This window comes from Acomys russatus, chromosome 7 (genome assembly GCF_903995435.1).
Source record: "Acomys russatus chromosome 7, mAcoRus1.1, whole genome shotgun sequence".
NCBI classification, from domain to species: Eukaryota; Metazoa; Chordata; class Mammalia; order Rodentia; family Muridae; genus Acomys; species Acomys russatus.
In genome coordinates, this window is record NC_067143.1 from 3,903,086 (window position 1) to 3,920,510 (window position 17,425).

Genomic DNA, 17,425 nt, shown 5'->3' on the forward strand with positions numbered 1-17,425 from the left:
GAGACTCTGAACCTCAAGGATGTCATTGGCTGTATAGAGATTTAGAGAGCTCAAAGCTTGAGTTTGGATACATAAGACCTTGTCAAAAACAAAAAACAAAACAAAACAAAACAAAACAAAACTCTTTAAAAGGAAGAGAGATGGTAACGTTTGAATCCACCATTTCTTGCTCAGAAGGTGGGTACCCTGAGGAGGGCTAACCATCTTATGTCACAAAATTAAAAGCCACCAAAAGGTGACTAGACAGCAAGCCAGCTGTAGCCCATCCTCTCAGGAATCTCCTTCCTGTATCAGCCTTGTATGAGTTTCTCTCACCCCAGCTTGGATCAAGGGAAATAAAATGCAAGTGTGAGAGAGGCTGTCTTTGGTTATCTGCGCTGATACAGAGGGGAAGGTGGGAAAAGAAGCTTCCAGAAGGAGGAAGCCGAGCTACCACATTGCACTCATTTTCTTGGCAGCCTTAACTTTCTCTTTTCACATGAGGATGTGTCTTTTCCATGCAGACGCTGGTTCCAGAGTCGGGAGGAGGCGAGCGTCCCTTGAGGTGAACAGTCCCTTAATATGAAGGGTGGAGAAGGTTCTCACCTTCCTGCACGGTGTCGTAAGACAGAGGATCAGAGGGCTGTGGTGGCGCAACAGCAAGCTTCTCGCCCTGGGACACATCACGGCACTGTCACAAACAGAAGTGAGGTGCAGGGCAAGGCTGAGCTTATCAACAAGAAGGGCCCAAGAGCAACACTGAGAGGAGACTCTCGGCAGGTGGATGTGTCAATCTGGGAGTTATCATAAATACAATAGCAGAGAGATGGGTAGGGGAACATGGGATGCTTAATAAAAGATGTTGGGAAAACCAGTTCCCTCCATACCGGAAACCAAACCCAGGGCTGGAGAGATGGCTCAGCAGATAAAGTGTTTGCTGCTCATGCCTAACGCCCTGAATTTGATCTTTTGAACCTACATAAAGTTGGAAGGAGAGAACTGATTCCACAAAGGTTTCCTCCAACCTCCATGCATGCATATCGTGTGTGTGTGTGTGTGTGTGTACACAATAACCGTAAATATCTTTCGATAGGCCTGGGCCCTCAGCTGGCACCCCAAGAACTGGACTCCTGCCAGCACTCAAAGGCTGGGATAGGAGGACCATGAGTCCCAGGCCAGCCTAGTCTACACAGGGAGATAATAAGTCAGAAATAAGAATTTTAAGACAGAAACAAGGATACACAGACCATCTGGTAAAGTGCTAGCCAGGAGAGCATGAGGACATGAATTTGATCTCCAGAGCCCACAAGCCAGGCATGGGGCTGGTGGCATGGCTCAGTGGGCAGTCACCTGCTTATAGGTCTGAAGATGTGCACAGGCCTGAAAACTGAGTGATTCCTCAGGTCCACATGGCAGGATATGACCAGCTCCTATAAGCCTGTCATCTGATGTCCACACAGACACTGTGACCGTGCATAGAGGAACATACATGATAAATGTAATAGAAATGCTGTTACATTTCAGGCTTGACCGAACCTGCTTGTAATTCAAGCACTGGGAGGCCTGAGACAGACAGGTGCCTAGGGTTTGCTAGACAGCCAGCCTAGCATACCCCGAAAACTCTGGGTCTCAAAAACACAAGGTGAGGTAGTGGGTCAAAACCACCTATGACTCAAATTCCAGGGGATCTCATGCCTTCTTCTGACCTCTAAGGGCACCGGATTCACACATAGTACACATATACATTGCAGGCAAAATAGTCATGTACACAAAGTAAATAAGTCTTGGGGGAAAATGTGGATGGGGTACATTGACTAAGGATACCCAAAAATGACTATAGCTTCCATATGCACAATCCTGTGTCCACACACCAGCTGCGTGTGCACACACCAGTGTGTGTGTGTATATGTGTAGTGTGTGTGTGTATATGTGTAGTGTGTGTGTGTGTGTGTGTGTGTGTGCTTGTGTGTTCTCACATACCCATGCATGCACAAGAGTGCAGTTGCCCTCAGAAGCCAGAAAGGGATGTCAGATGCCCTGGCACTAGAGTTACAAGTGGTTGGTGCTGGGAACCAGAGTCCAGTCATCTGAGAGAGCAGCAAGTGCTCTTAAGAGTTATGTTGAGGGCTGGAGAGATGGCTCAGAGGTTAACAGCACTGGCTGCTCTTCCAACTGAGCAGTCCTGAGTTCAATTCTCAGCAACCACATGGTGGCTCACAACCATCTGTAATGAGATCTGGTGCCCTCTTCTGGCGTGCGGGCAGAACACTCTATACATAATAAATAAATAAATCTTAAAAAAAAAAAAAAAAGAGTTGTGTTGAGCCATCAAAGAGAGGAGAGACAGACAGATGGGGACTGGGGTGTTCACGGAAAGATGGATCAAAGGTTTTAAAAAATAGCAGAATTACAAAAATTAATGTTTCCAAAGGGATTTCATGTCATGAGTTACCGTGGGCCTGTGAGATGGCTGAGTGTGTTGAAGTGAAGTGCTTATCACCAAACCCGATGGCCTGTCACTTGATCACTGGACTCATATGGTCCATATGGTGGAGAGACAGAACCAACTCCCCGAGGCACTCTCGTGACAACCCCATACCCAAATAAACAAAATAAATGTAATAAACATTTTTTAAGGCGCCTGAATGAAGACGTCCTTGACGTGAGGCTGGGAAAATGGGGAAGAGGGGGCTAGCGTGTGAGGGATCCTCAACATTAACCAACCCCAGTTGCAATGATGTCAGCATGGCGCCTGCTGTTCTGAAACGCTCTCTCTCTCAGGTGTTGTCCACTCTGGCACATGCACACACCCTGTGACTCAGCCATTTCTCTCCCAGCTGCACGGCCACACCCAGGAGGCGACATGTGTGAGCCTGTGTGTGTGTCTCTTCTTGCCCTTCTTGGTGACACGAGGTTGGAAGCCATCACACATCCAGTGTTAGATCATATCCTTTCACTCATGGCCCTCCCTACCTCCCCAAATTCAGTCCCTACCCCCTGGTAGTCTCCCCTCCCCCCCAACCCCCCACCCCAGTGCTATGAAGGCCTCCTGTACCCTTGAGGTTCTCACAGCACTCTCTTCCCACCCCCCACCCCCGTCCCCTCCCCTCTTCTGAAAACCTGTAAGAGTCAGAGTTCCCTCAGCCCTATGGACCTAAGGGTCTTCTTTAATCTCGCTTCAGCACCCCGTCACATTCAGGGACTACAGGGTCAGTGTCCATCCGGGGTCACGTCATGGCTGCCTGTGGCCATGAGCCTATAGTTCTCTGATGTTCTGAAACGTAGGTTTTTTGTTTTGTTTTGTTTTTTACTATGTTTCATATATTCGGTGTGTGTCCATGTGCAGGTTCTACACTGCGTGTGTTTATCACAGTGCACGTGTGGATGTCAGAGGAGCCTTGCAAGGGTGGATTCTCTCCTTCCATCCATGTGGCCCCAGGGGTCAAATGCAGGTCACCATGCTCAGTAGCAAGAGCTTCCGCCGTTGAGGCATCTAACTGACCCTAGGCTGCTTCTTTACCTATAAGTTGTAAGACTCGTCACCAACAGAATTGTCATGTGGTGGAGTGGGCGGGGAGCGGGCGGCAGACCCCCTGGCATTCTGATGGGCCCTAAGGGTGTGCTGTACTATGCCATGTTGGTGACAGGGACATGCATTAAAACGACACACTTAGGATAGTCTCAATGTATGTTTTGTAAGCCTGGGGTAAGGTGAGGGAAAAGACAGAGGGAGGAAAAAAATAAAAAAATAAAAGGAGTTAGCTACAAACTAGCAAAGATGTACCAGGGCCGTCACTCATCTCCTCACAGAAGGCTAAAGGCAAGGCAGCAGGAAGTAGCCGTAGGATATGGTCCTGCTGTGACTTGGCTTCCTTAAGGGATTTGATACTTCTCTCTCTCTCTTCTCTCTGTCTCTCTCTGTCTCTGTCTGTCTCTCTCTCTCTCTCTCTGTCTCTGTCTCTGTCTCTCTCTCTCTCTCTCTCTCTCTCTCTCTCTGTCTCTGTCTCTCTCTCTCCTGTCTGTTCCTCTTTCTTCTTTTTTTTTTAGATTTTGGATTGTTTTTCTGTTAGCATACAGAGTAATAGCTTTCATTTGGACATCTTGAGAGCCATACAGCAACACATGGCCTTTCCCTAGTCCCTGCTTCTTTTCCTGTCACCTTCCTCCTCTCAGATAGCAGGATAGTCTCTTGGGGGACATGGTTCCTTCCTTTCTTCCTTTTTTGGCTTTTTGGGACATAGTCTCAAATGGAGACGTGGCTCAGTGGTAGAGCCTTTACCTACAATCACCCAGTCAGGGAATGGGGACGTGGCTCAGCTGTAGAGACCCCACCTAAAACCCTCCAGTCAGCTCCTGGGGAGTGTGGCTCAGTGATAGAGCCCCTTCCCCGAACACTCCAGACTCTAGATGCTATCCCCAAAAGCACAAATAAAAGCAGGTACCGAAATCCATAAAAGCAGGGTAAGAGTCTTGAGCCACAGTCACAAGTACCATCAAATGCTGGAGTGTGCTCTGTTTCTCCTTCTCTCCCGGGCCAGATCCTGATGAGAGACGTTGTGTCTGTCTGCTAAAAACACCAGCATTCTTCCTGCCCTTCACACATGGAACCGGCAAACCTCGGTTCCTGTCACAGTCCCTATTATATAAGGGGTTGTGTGACAGCTAGTGTGAGCGCACGGGTGACTCTGTTACATCCAGCCCCGTGAAACCTAATGCCAGGAGCTCTGAATCTCCCAATGCGGCCATTGATTTTCCCCGTCAGGATCCTCGTGGCTTACTTTGTGATAATCAAAGTTAGCCAGCAAGTGCCCAGCAAAGACAAAGCAAACAGTAGGATGGAACCAAGGAAGCAGCCGGTGCAGCCTCTCCCTGAACACCGCTCACACGCTAGACTCTGCAGCCCAGGGTGATTTCGAACTCTCACTTAGCCTCCTGCTTCAGTCTCGCGAATGCTAGGATTATGGTGTCTGTCACCATACCACCCAACTTCAGACACATTTTTATTATGACATCTTATTTTGGTGTTGAAGGGCTGGTTCAGTAATTAAAAACACCTGCTGCTCTTGCAGAGGACCGGGAAGGGGGGTTCAGTTCCCAGCACCCATAACAGCCTATGACTCCAGCTTCAGGGGATCCATGGTCTTTTTGTGGCCCCTATGGGCACTGTATTATGTGCACAGAATGTCAGACAGACAGACACACACACACACACACACACCATGGTAAGTCTTTTGAAAATAAAATCTCATTTTGCACTAGCTTAAGAAGTTGTAAAATAGGTCTAGGGGAGGGGAAAGGGGCAGAAGTGGGAGGGAGGGTGGGAACCGGAAGATAAAAGTGAGGGGGACAATTGGGATGTAATCTGAATAAATTATAATAAATTTAAAAATTTTTTTAAATATACTATAGTTTAAAAAGGCCAAAAAAAAAAGTTGTAAATTGGAGGTTGTGTGTCAGCAAGAATGCCTTTCATAAAGACTGGCAAGATGCAGGAAAAAATGCTATTTAACTCAGATGCAGCACGGGTAGGTGTTCTACATATGTGCAGTGCCTACAGAGGCCAGAAGAGGGCGTCAGATCCTCTAGAACTGGAGTTACAGATACTTGTGAGCCACATTGGGGTTCTGGAAAGTGAACCTGACTCCTCTTAACTGCTGAGCCATCTCTCAGCCCCTCCATCCTTTTCAGTATCTCGGCTACACTGTCATTTTTAACTTTTACTGCACTTGTTTGTTTGGGTGCACACATACCAGGGTGCAGGTGTGTAGGCCAGAGGACAACCTGCAGCCTAGCAACCTAATTGTGATCTCTGAGGTCCACAAGGTGGAAGGATTGAGCTAGCTCCAGCAAGTTGTTCTCTGGGGCCACACCAGGTTCTGTCTGTCTGTCTGTCTGTCTGTCTGTGTCTCTCTCTCTCTTTGTCTCTGCCTTTCTCATATTTTTAGTGTCTGTTTCTCTTTCTAATGTAATTTTTTATTACTTCTTTGAGAATTTATACAATGTATTTTGATCATGATCAGCCCCTAACTCTGGCCCATCTCCCCACCACAAAGTAAAAAAAAAAAAAAAAAAAAAAATTAAGTACTAAAGGAACTGGAGAGATGGCTCAGAGATGTAAGCACAAGCTGACCTTCTAGAACACCTGGGTTCAGTTCCCAGAAGCCACACAGAGGCTCACAACCATCTGTATCTCCAGTTCTAGAGGATCTGACATCTTGTTCTGGCTTTTGTAGGCACCAGGAATACAGTAGGGCACAGACATGCAAGGTGGAAAAACACTCATACACACAAAATAAAGTACAAATCACTTTAAACTTAAAGCAATAGAAAAGCTTTAAGACAGAGTCTCACTACATGGGTGTGGCTGGCCTGGAAGTTTCAACATAGACCGTCATAACCTCAAACTCAGAGATCTAGCTGCCTCTGGCTCCAAGTGTGGGCCGTGACACCACACCAAGCCAATAAAATGGGTGGGGGGTGATCCTTTAATCATAATGTATTTTATCTTATTTTAAAGCAGAGTCTTTCTCTATAGCTTTGCTGGGTTTCAGCTGGGGACCACTGAGCCATGCCAGCCTATAGCAGCCTTTCCTCTCAAAGCTGCTAGGGAGGAAACAACAGGCACATCTCCAGCCACCGCCTGTGAATTGTAATGCTCATGTCCCCAAAGGAAGTGTACCAAGTTCCCCAAACCATCAGGGCTCAGCTAGCACTGCCAACTGAGCTACACTACTAGCTCCTTAGCTACAATTTCCTAAGCTAGCTTTATGATCATGAGTTTTTTGTCTGTCTGTCTGTCTGTCTGTGTGCACCACATGCATGCCTGGTGCCAGCAGAGGTCAGAAGATGGCATCGAATCCCCTGAAAATGGAGATACAGATGGTTGCGAGCCACCATGTGAGTATGTGGATACTGGGAAAAGAACCTCTAAGCCATGTCTCCAGGCCTAATCACAATCTTAAATTTAAAAAAAAAAATTTTTTTTTAAGGAACTCATCGAAGCTGCATGTGTGGCAACACATGCCTGTAAATTTCAACACTTGGGAGGTGGAGGCAGGAAGATCAAGAGTTCAAGGTCGCTAACCTGATGAGACCTAATAGGCTGTCACCAGACAGCTGGGGTAGGAGGGCCCCCCCATCAGAAGTCTAGGGGAGGGGAATAGGCAGAAGAAGGAGGGAGGGTGGGAATGGGAAGGTAAGAGGATAGCAATCAGGATGTAATGCGAATAAATTATAATAAATTAAATACCCATTTTTTAAAAAAAAGATCTACATAGTAAGTTTGAGGCCAGCCTGGGCCACCCAGGACCCTGTGCCCACAGCAGCAACAGAAAGGACCTGTCAACACTTGAGTTGTTTGTGTTTGTAGAACACCCTCCAGGTCATTGCACAACTGTTTTATGACCATGACTAAGTGTGAACATTATGCCCACTCCCTTTAGCTGAGGAGCTGAGAGACCTAGCCCTGCAGTCCACCTCAGCCCTGCAGCCCACCTCAGCCCTGCAGCCCACCTCAGCCCTGCAGCCCACCTCAGCCCTGCAGCCCACCTCAGCCCTGCAGCCCACCTCAGCCCTGCAGCCCACCTCAGCCCTGCAGCCCACCTCAGCCCTGCAGCCCACCTCAGCCCTGCAGCCCACCTCAGCCCTGCAGCCCACCTCAGCCCTGCAGCCTGCCTGAGCCCTGCAGCCCACCTCAGCCCTGCAGTCCACCTCAGCCCTGCAGCCCACCTCAGCCCTGCAGCCCATCTCAGCCCTGCAGCCCATCTCAGCCCTGCAGTCCACCTCAGCCCTGCAGCCCATCTCAGCCCTGCAGCCCATCTCAGCCCTGCAGCCCACCTCAGCCCTGCAGTCCACCTCAGCCCTGCACCCTGTCTCAGCCCTGCAGCCCGCCTCAGCCCTGCAGCCTGCCCCAGCCCTGCAGCCTGCCTGGCTCGGACGTGAAGCTCCCTCATCTTAAGAAACCTATAAAACCCAGAGCTCCTCGCTCTGAAGATGCACCAGCCATGTCCCTCACCTCCTGCCCCATAGGCATGTTTATTTCTGGACAGAGTCTCTTGAAGTCCCAGTCCAAACGCAAGGCTTTCTTGAACATTGTCTGTCCCTGGGCTTGAAGCTCCCCTGGTGTTACTGGGGACCCCAGGGTTCCCTTTTGAGTTCTTAGTCTCATTAAGGAAAGAATGTTAAGAACTCCGGAAGACACTCAATGACGGTTTTATTAGCTTTTGAGAGAAAAACAGCAGGGCAATCTGAAAGGTCTCAAACTCAGAATCCAAGGAGACACTGAGGCACATTGTTGGGGATAATTTTATTAGAAGAGTTATTAATATCATGGACAGACAGACAACAGGGTGGGGGCTCCAGCACCCACACAGCAGCATGGTGAGGACTCTGAGGAGGATCAGGCCCAGGAAGCTGGAGGAGGACCCCTTCTTATAGGTCTCAGAGGAAGAGGGGAGATTTCACTGTCACAGTCTGCAGCCAGGCTATCTCTGGCTCCCCATCAGGTGGCAGAGGAGGGAAGGGAGGGGCACTTGTAGCCACATGTGCCAGAGTCTACACATTTCTCACACAGAAAGAAATCCAGACACACACACACACACACACACACACACAAAATCAGGCAGAGATTCGCAGACATTGCTCTCTGTATGGTCTCTGCTAGGTGTGAGGCTCGGGTGAGGGTGGGGGTGGAGGGGTGGAGTATCACAGCTCCTTGAGAGCAAGCAGGAATCTGGTTTGGATTCTAACACAGGATTCTGGATTCTGCAGCAGATTCCAGAAGTGGGAGACGGCAAGGAAGAAGACAGATGGCCACGCCCTCTAGAGTTAGGCAAGCCCTGAGTGCCTGGGAAGTCGTGCCCAGGCTTTTGGTTTCTGTGCTAAAAGAGACAGAAAAGGAAAAATGTGCTTAATGCCAGGCCACAGATCTTGCTAATGCCACCAGAGGAGAATAAGACCAATATGACAATTTTGAGCCAAATTTAGAGCAAGCTTCATTAACCACTGGCCAGGATGACAGACACTGGCCAGGTCCATACCCAGGATTCTCAGAGTATGGCTCCAAATTACATTAGTCAGAGGTTTATAAAGGCAAACCCCACAAAGCCGAGCATGTCTCATCCAACTGGGGCAAGCGTGCATCCTGATGTACTTTCTCCCTGTATTTTCCCACCTCTGCGTGATCACGTACATCCTGTTCAATTGAAGCCGCCGTACTTGGAGCAAAATTTATGACTTGTTATCTTGCTTGAATAATTTGAACAGCAGCCCCCAGCATTTCAGGAAGTTATCTGTCCTCGGGAAAGTGGGGCTTACAGCTTAGAGGCATTTTTGTTTCACAGATCTCTTAAGCAAAATAATTTTATCTTAAAATACAACTTCAGCTTTCACAATCTGAGTTCAGAGAGAAGCAATTCCACGCTCCAGTGTCTGGAACAAAGGATTGCACTAGAAATAAAAATAAAAGCCATTTATCTTTTAGAAGATTTTATTTGTGTGTGCATGTGGTGTGTGTGTGCATGCAAGTGTGTGTGCACAATGCCAGAGAAGCCCAGATTACTACTTTGTTAGTATCGTCTTTCACACAAACTGGACCTCATTTCTCAATCTAATTGCCATGTTACTTGGGAGGGAAAGAAAATATACAGTGTAAACAATGCCTGATTATTTTTTTCAATTGTAACTACATTGTAAGAAAAAACTAAAAATAAACAAAAAGAATGAGCCAGTACACTGTGACAGGGTAGACACCACAGAGGTTCCTCTGTCTTGTATTCTTACTGAGGCCATTTCAGATTTAACTAGGATTTGATCTTGACAGAGAATCCCATGAAAAAACTATCCAACTCTATTCTAGGAACCGGAGGTAGAGATGTTCCAACTAACTTAGCTTAGCTTCTGCTAAACTCCTGCTTGCGCAAACCACCTCTAGATGACTGCTTATCTCAGCTTCTGTCAAAAGGCTTGCTTGTATGACACCTCCCCCCGCCACTACCACCCCACTCACCCCCACAGCTGCCAAGAAAGATGTGGGGGACACAGTTTCTGCCTTCAAAAACCTTGTGCTTTGAACACCCGGTGCTACACTTAAGACCTGAATACCTTAGTGTGGTCCCAGCCAGTTTATTGGCTAGAAACTGTTTTCTGAGTGGTCATCTCTGGTGGGCTCCCTGTAACAACACTAAAACTGTGACTGCTATTGTCTTCAACTCCCACCATGTACTGTTAAGCCAGATTCTCATGCAGCTCAGGTGAGCTTCCAAGGGGCTGTGCGGCAGAGCTCCTTGAACTTCAGAGCCTCCTGTTTCCACCTTCCAAGAGCTGGGGTTACAGGCGTGTGCCACCACACCCAGCCACACTGTCACTGTCCTGGCGGAAATGAAGATACTCTAAAGAGGTCCTAGCGTAGATTATTGGAACCATGAACCACAAAGAAATGGAACCTCACACTGGGAGAAGGAAAAGGTGCCAACCAGTGGGGTCCCCCAGAAAGAGATTTCACACAGTTCTAGGAGATTGCCAGACCACCTTACAGGTTGAGACTGAAGCCCAGACAAGGCTGGGTGGATGGTGGGTTAGGACCACATCCTGCTTAGACAGGCATATCATTAGCCTCCATTTATACCTTGGTCTCACTTCGGGACTCCATGGAAGGAGTGGAGGGGTCACCGGATGTCTTTGTCTCCTTCCCAGTGTGGCCGCATTGAATAAAGCTCCTTTCTCTGAATTCTACCATCAACGGGACTGTTTCAAATTGGCTTCTCCGGAACAAGTGGTTGAACTTTGTTGGGTATAGGTGCCACTCTGTAAGCCAGGCTGGCTGTCCTGGCTAGTTTTCTGTCAACTTAAGGCAAGGTCAAGTCCTCTGGGGAAAAAAAAAAAAACCTCAACTGAGAAAAACGCCTCCACCAAATTGTCCTGTGGGCAAGTGTGTGGTGCATGTTTTGGCTAATGATTGACATGGGAAGGCCCAGCCCACTGGGGTGATGTCACCCCTGGGCAGGTGGTCCCAGATGATATAAGAAAAACAACTGAGAAAGCCAGTAAGCAGCACTTCTCCAGGGCTTCTGTCAGAGCTTTTGCCTTGAGTTCCGGCCCTGACTTCCTTCAGTGATGGGCAGTGATGTGAAGATGTGAGCAAAATAAACTGTAACCCCATCACAGCAATGAAACCCTTGCTAAGGCATTTACTTACTGCTTTAGCCTCCCAGTTCATCACTAAGCCCAATGCCAGCGCTGTTTATGAAAACACAGGGCCGGGCGTGGTGGCGCACACCTTTAATCCCAGCACTCGGGAGGCAGAAGCAGCCGATTGCTGTGAGTTCGAGGCCATCCTGGTCTACAAAGCGAGTCCAGGACAGCCAAGGCTACACAGAGAAACCCTGCCTCAAAAAACAAAAGAAAAAAGAAAATACAACATAGGTCATAAATGTGATTTTAAAGTGTCTAATTAGCACATTTAAAAATTACATTAAGCAGCTAGAGAGATGGCTCATTGGTTAAAGCTGCGGCAGATGGCTCACAATTGCAAGTAACTCCAGCACCAGGGGGCCAGACACCCTCTCCTGGCCTCCTAGGACACCCCCACAACTATTTATACACATACACACACAGAGAGACAGACACACACACACAAACACATGCATGCAAATATAAAATAATTGTTTTATTGGTCTATAAATTTTACATTAATTGAGTAACCAATAATCCATCAATTTCTGGTCCCTGTTGGTGAGTGCTTATCTCCCTTAATGTAAGACCTTCCAAGGGTAGGGAACACAGAGCTGATAACTCCACTGTTAAGGGCTGAACTTTTTCCAGCTCTTTGGTTACAGCTTTATTTTTTCAATAGTTTTCAACCTCAGGGTCACTTCTTGACCCACTAGGTCTGCTAGACATCACACCCCAGTTCTAGGTGTAAAGAACAGCAAGGAAGGTGGGTTCCACATGACGCCTCAGTAGCCTTGAAGCAGCTGCCGTTAATGTCCCACATACGAAAGTTTCGAGAAGGAAGCTGCACCTTCCGCTGTACCTTATGCCTAACTAACAAAAGAAGTTCAGCGATCCTGGAAAGAGAGGTTGGCATGTTGCAGGTGGAGAGCCTAATTACGTTGTATTGTGGGGGGACTTTAGCCCCCTAAATAGCCACTTGCTACCCATCTCTGTGTCTTACCTAACATGCAGTGACTAACAGATAAAACCTTTTGGGATGTGTTAACTCAGCAAAACCCTTGGCTCCACCAACTGAGAGGCAGAGTGCCATCAGATGGCGTCTGAGGCCCATAATGGAGGATTTGCGCTTTCCCACCTTTCCTGTAACCTGCCTCTCTGATGTCTCCACCAATGGACTTGCAAAGAGTCTTGATTTATGACTTGCTTTGTTCTGTTACCATGAAAACCTCATAGAGCACCTTCCATGTTAGAACAAGGAATTTGGAATAACACAAATTTACGCTCTGGGGTTGTGATCACTCACATTTGGTTTCAGGGTACACGCTTTCGTAGCCTTACTGTAGCCAGCTGACCTCAGCTGCCAGGGGGAAACTGCAACACACACAGCCGCATGGAAGAGCTGGGCAGGCTGGGGAGGGGAGGCACCCACCTCAAAGACTATCTCCAGATGTATCCCCATCTCAGCACCCCATGCCTTCACCAACCTGCAAACTCCTCTGGTGACCACATTTTTAAAAGCAAAAAGTAAGATGGGTATAGTGGTGCATGCCTTTAATCCCAGCACTTGGGAAACAGAGGAAAGCAAATCTCTGTGAGTTCGAGGCCAGCCTGGTCTACAAAGAGCTCCAGGACAGACAGAGCTGTTACACAGAGAAACTCTGTCTTGTAATGCCAAAACCAAAACCAAGAAGACAAAGAAGAAGGAGAGGAGGAGGAGGAGGGGGAGGAGGAGGAAGAGGAAGAGTGAAAGGAGGAGATGGTGGAAGAGGAGGAGGAAGAGGTAAAAAGTGGGCCGAGCGCAGAGATGGCTCAGGGGTTAAAAGCACTTGCTGCTCTTGCAGAGGACCCAAGTTCAGCTCCTAACACACATTTCTGGACAGCTCACAGCTGCCTGTAATTCCAGCTGTGGAAGAACCCAGCAGTGTGAGCACCTGCACTCATGTGCACAGACACACTCATTTTAAACTTTTAAAAAGAAAGAAGCAAAAAGAGACAGAGGAAGTCAGCTTTGGATATGTTTTTGTTTGGTATAAAACACACAGGACATGATTGTGTTCAGCTCTCTCTTGTAAAAAAAAAAAATGCCCGAGAAAACCAGCATCTGAAGAACAGCGCCTGTTTGGAGGAGTGATTCCCCACCTATCATGGCAGCAGTGTGAGGGAGGAGGCTTACTGTGAATGTGATACTATCCTGAACTGCAGAGTTCCAGGTCAGCCTGTGCCATGGAGTAAAACTGTCTCAAAACAGAAACAAGGAGGCTGGAGAGATGGCTCAGTGGTTAAGAGCACTGGCTATTCTTCCAAAGCACCAGAGTTCAAATCCCAGCACCTACGTGATGGCTCACAACTGTCTGTAATTCCAGTTCTAGGGAATTTGATTCCTTCTCTGACCTCCAAAGGCACTAGGTACATACCTGTGTGTGTGTGTGTGTGTGTGTGTGTGTGTGTGTGTGTGTGTGTAGACAAAACACCTGTATGCATAAAATAAAAGTGTAAAGCAACAGCAAAGGAATACATAACAACAACAAATAATAATAATAATAATAATCTTATTCTAAAGTGTTTTGCTGGGGTTAGGTCAGAAAACTCAACACTGTTAACATACCCAGAACTTGGCAAAAAACAAACTATTAGCAAATGGCAGTCACTGTGTAAATAATAACAATGATGATAATAATAATAGCAGCTGGCAGTTCATAGTGCCCTGTGTGCCAGTTTTGCCCTTCATGGTTCCCAGTGTCTGAGAATGGAAGGCAGAGGGCTCACTCAGATGTGGGTGAAGGGGACACAGTGGGTCTCAGTAGGAGAAGAAAAGACTCAAGCTCTATCCTGCAGTGGAGCTCTCTGAAGCACTCTGGGGACTGGGCGGTTGAACCCAGGGCTCCTCACATGGGAGCCAAGCATTGTACTCACTGAGCCTCCCATCCCTTCCAAATAATTTCATATTACACCTGAGACTGAGGAGATGATACAACTGGCTAGCCATCTTCCCAGCCTCCCACACACCCCCACCATATCCCCACACTTCACACCCACTCACCTTACCACCACCCCAAACACCCCAACCCCTACTGCTTTCCCCACTCCCTCTAACCCCCAACCCTACCTTTCCACCTACTTGCCCTATTCTCCTATCCCCCATCATCCCTGACCCCCAGCCTTCCTGACCCCCAACATCCCTGACCCCCAGCCTCCCTGACCCCCAGCCTCCCTGACCCCCAGCCTCCCTGACCCCCAGCCTCCCTGACCCCCATGATCTCTGACCCCCATCATCCCTGACCCCCAGCCTCCCTGACCCCCAGCCTCCCTGACCCCCAGCCTCCCTGACCCCCAGCCTCCCTGATCCCCAGCCTCCCTGACCCCCAGCCTTCCTAAACCTGGTTCAGTGGCTGCTGTTATCATCACCATCAAATTATTGATAAAAAGTGACCCAGATCAGCCTCTGCTGCCAACAATGAGATGTTTATCCAAGTGTGGAATGCTAGGGAGCATCCTCTCACCTGTGAAGTTGGAACCACCCCTTGACCTCCTTCTGCCCAAGAGAGCATCTGCTCTGAGCCTAGTGGCCAGCAGGAAGAGCCAGGTTCCTCAGGTACGGAGATGCTGACACCATGCACATTTTGAAGGGACTTGTAATCAGCCAGGGAACAGCCACACTCTGATTTGACAAGTCAAGCAGGGAAAGGGCCTAGACTAAATACTAGAGGGTGGTCACAAGGCAGAAGGGACCACAGCACACCGCTCCAAGACCCACTGGGAGGGTGGTCACAGGGCAGAAGGGACCACAGCACACTGTCCCAAGACCCACTGAGAGGTGGTCACAGGGCAGAAGGGACCACAGCTCACTGTCCCAAGACCCACTGGGAAGCTGCAGGTGAGGCTTCTGGGGGGAACACCTGTCTTGTATGGGGAGGCCCCATGTTTGAAGCTAACAAGAAGGGTTGAGTGTGGTGGCTCATGTCTGTAACCCCAGCACTTGTTAGCTGAGGCTGAAGTTTAAGGCCCAAAAATGCAAGGGAGGGGCAAGGGAGAACAAGAGAGGAGAGAGGAAAGGAAGGAAGGAAGGAAAGAAAGAAAGAGAAAGTCATCACTGGTGAATTCTAGACAGGGGCTCTACCATGGAACCATGCCCTCAGTCCCTTACTGTGAGATTCTAGGCAGAGGCTCTACCACTGAACCGCACCTCCATACCTCTTTTTAGTTTTTTGAGATAGAGTCTTGTTATGTTGCCCAGCCTGGCATTAAAGTTGCAATCCCTTCTTCCTCGGCTTCCCAAGTGGCTGGGATGACAAACCTATACCACAGGGCTCAGCACTTTATTTTTATATTTTAAAAAGGGGTGAGGCGGGAAAGGTGGGACAGGCGACCTCAGGATGGATGTGTATCACTCTCTATACCTATTTGGAAAACATTTTATTTTCTCCCACTTGAAAATATGTCCTAATCAACAAAATAAATAAATTTTATTGAGGCCAGGAGTGTAACTAAATCTGGCATGCACAGAACCCTGGGTTCCCTTCCTCAGCACCACATAATTCTAGCATGGCGGGGCATCTCTGTAGCACTGGCTCTCAGGGCATAAAAGTGGGAGGATCGAAAATTGAAGATCACCCAAAAAATATATTCTCTCTCTCTCTCTCTCTCTCTCTCTCTCTCTCTCTCTCTCTCTCTCTCTCTCTCTCTCTCTCTCTCTCCCCTCTCTCTTTCTCCTCTCTCTCTCCCCCTCCCTCCCTCCTTCCCTTCCTCTCCCCCCCCTCCCGCCACGTACTTAGGATAGAACCTGTTAGCCCCAGCCTGTCTTCCACAACTCACACTCAGCGCTGGCAGGAGCCATGCAGCAGTCATTGGTGCAGCCTGAGGAAAACAGCTCACCACTGGCCCTGTGTCCTGACAGCCCCCTTCTGCTGCTAGCCCTTGCTGCATTTGTTGCTGCCTTGGTCACCTTGGTTTCTTGCCTTATGTGAATATCCTTGGAAGGGGGGAAGGTCTAATTCCCACTGGGAAATGTAATCACACCGAATAACAAAAACGGTGATTTTTTTTTTTTTTTTTTCAGAAAAACAATGCCACTCAGGTAGATTAATGATTTAGCTGAAGATTTTGGAGACGATTAAAAAATACATATGTATAGTTAAAAGGAATGGGTCAAGGTGTTTTTATGTACAATTAATTAAATCAGGTCAAGATGTTTTGCCAGCTGCTTTGTAGCAGATAACCTAGGGCACAACATAAAAATAAAAAACACATTCTCAGTTACTAAACGAAAGGTCTGCTAAGATCAGGAAGCAAGAACAAAGTGAGCCCAGTTTCTAAGGGCTCTCAAGTTTCACTTACAAGGGACAGGCTAATAATCAAAGACACTAATTAAGTTTTGGTGTCCACTGTTAAGACTGAGCGTCTGTGTGCATTGAAAAAATCTGATTTTCCTGATTTAAGAACTATACATTTGTGACAAGCTTTGGTGCACCCTGAGGACTTAGTGTTGAGCAGCATGTGTTGGGTTCAGGGTAGAAGCCGTGAAAACTCAGTTCAGATACAGAAGCTTAAAATGAAAGCTTTATTCTCTGAGCTCAGGGAGGCGGCCAGTTCCGGGTCTGAGCCCTGTCCTTGAGGGAAAGTTGTGTTACATATATAAAGGGTGAAAACCCGCAATTAGCTCATACAGGGAGTTGGATGGTGGGACAGGGTGGTCAGCTCTGACTCAAGTTAGTTTGCTACAAGAAGTTCTAGCTGACCTTGAAAGTGTGCCTGGCAGCTGGGGCAGCTGGGCTTATGGTTGGGGAAATTTCTGGGAACAACAAAGCCACAGAGTTTCTCAGTGAACATAAACATAGTTTATGGTCAGCCTGACCTTGTACAGAGATTCCTTTATGTGAGCAAAGAGCTGGGATAATGGGCCTGGTGGGCCTGAAATAAAAATATCTATAGTTACGCTAACCAAAAGGAGTAGGCCTCAACACATGCAGGCTGCATAGATTCTTCTTTTTCTGGTGTCTCAAGGAAAGTAAACAATCTCTGGCCTAAAGTTCTCTAGTTAACTATGCATTTACTTACTATGAAAACAATATAAGAATAGGTGGACGGTTAACTATGCTAGATGAATAAGAATTGTGGTAAGTTAGAATAAAGTGATATCTATCTCCTTTCCTGCAACTGCAAACTGCTACCTGCCAGTACAAGAAAAACTGGCTGGGTCTGGAGAGATGGCTCAGCGGTTAAGAGCACTGACTGCTCTTCCAGAGGTCCTGAGTTCAATTCCCAGCAACCACATGGT